Source organism: Lathamus discolor, unplaced genomic scaffold, assembly GCF_037157495.1.
Source record: "Lathamus discolor isolate bLatDis1 unplaced genomic scaffold, bLatDis1.hap1 Scaffold_1055, whole genome shotgun sequence".
Lineage (NCBI taxonomy): Eukaryota > Metazoa > Chordata > Aves > Psittaciformes > Psittacidae > Lathamus > Lathamus discolor.
In genome coordinates, this window is record NW_027069133.1 from 17,501 (window position 1) to 19,061 (window position 1,561).

The following is a 1,561-nucleotide window of genomic DNA, read 5'->3' on the forward strand; positions in this document are numbered from 1 at the left end:
TCCCAAGCGAACCACGCAGAGAACGTCTCCGGGGGGGGGGGGGAGACGACGAAAAAAAAAAAAAAACAAAACCAAACCGCACACACACACACACACACACACACACACAGAGTCAATCCCAACACCGCCCCCCCCCATATCCCCGGCCCACCATTGCGTGCGCCAGGCTCCCCACCTGCTCACCGACCACTGTCTGTCTGTCTGTCTGTCTTTCTTTCTGTCTGTCTGTCTGCCTCCTTCCTTCTTTCCTTCCTTGCTGCCTGCCTACCGGCTCCCGGCGAACTGAGCGCGGGACAGCCCGTCAGGCAGAGGAGCAGCCCTTGTTTTCGTCGCTGGCGGAGACCCGCTTGCCGAGCCGGGGGAGGAGGGGCGTTGAGGGGGGCGAGCGCGCAGGCGCAGAGCGTCAGGCTGCCGACCCCTGCCCCTCCGCCCTGCTGCTCCGGGGCGGTGCCGCCGTCTGGTGACTGGGGCCGCACCCAGCGCTCGGCGGGTCCGGAACGGCAGCGCGGGGCGGGGGGGGAGGGTGCGCACGGCGAGGGGTGCCTCTCTCTGTGCCTGTGCGCATGCGCCGCGAGTGGGGGTGGGGGAGGGGGGAGGCGGGAAGGCGGGGGGCTGGGGGTGGGGGGGAGGGGGAGGGGGAGGGGGGGGTTTCGCCGAGAAGAGCGGGCGGGGCGGCGCGCCGCGGCGTCTGCAGAGCCCCAGGTGCGCCGGCTGCTGGGTTTCAATGTATCCCCCGCTCGAGCGCGGGAGCTGGTTCAGGGCAGTGCGACCTTCAGGCCTCCCTGCCGTCGCCCCTGCAGTAATCCGAGCATTTACTTCAGCACAAACAGTTTTTAGTACCGACCGTTTTTCCGTCTCGGTACGTCCCGGCGCAGAGATGCCTTAGCAGCGTCTGGCTCTCGCTTGGGCTTGCCTAGGGCCCACTGATGGGGACGAGGTGACGGCACCTAATAATATTTAACCCTGCCGCCGACACCACCGCCTCCCCACCCCCCCCACCCCCTCCCTTTTTCTTTTTTCCGCCCCTTCGCTCTCCTTTCCGCCCCTCTCTCGTTGTTCTCTTTCCGGCGCTAAAGCTGGAGCCCGCGAAGCGGGACAGCGAAAACACGGTGGCTGGGGAAAACGATGCCTGAACGCACCCCACCCCCCCACCCCCCCCCCCCCCGCCCCCAGGGATGGGCTTCACTTCCCCCCCCCCCCCCCTCCCTGTCCATGCCTCTCTTTCTTGGAGCTGTCCCTGCCAGGAGCTCCTGCTCTGTGCCCAGTTCTGCTCCCTCTCGGTGCTCCTGGAGCCAAGAACACTTTTCCTTCCCTGCCAGGGGTTCCCTGTCGCTTCCCCCTCTACTTCTCCGAGCACCTCGGGGAGCTCCCCGCGCAGGCTGAGTGCTGCTGGCCCTGGCAGGCGGCAGAGTCCCTGCCCCGGCACACAGCCCCTGAGCTGCGGGGACCCTGCTCGCAAGGAAAGCGCCGGGCACCCACCGCTGGCTGCACACGCACATTCACACCCTGCAGCCAAGCCCTGGATGAGGGACCTGCTTTCTCCTCTCACTCAGACGCTGCA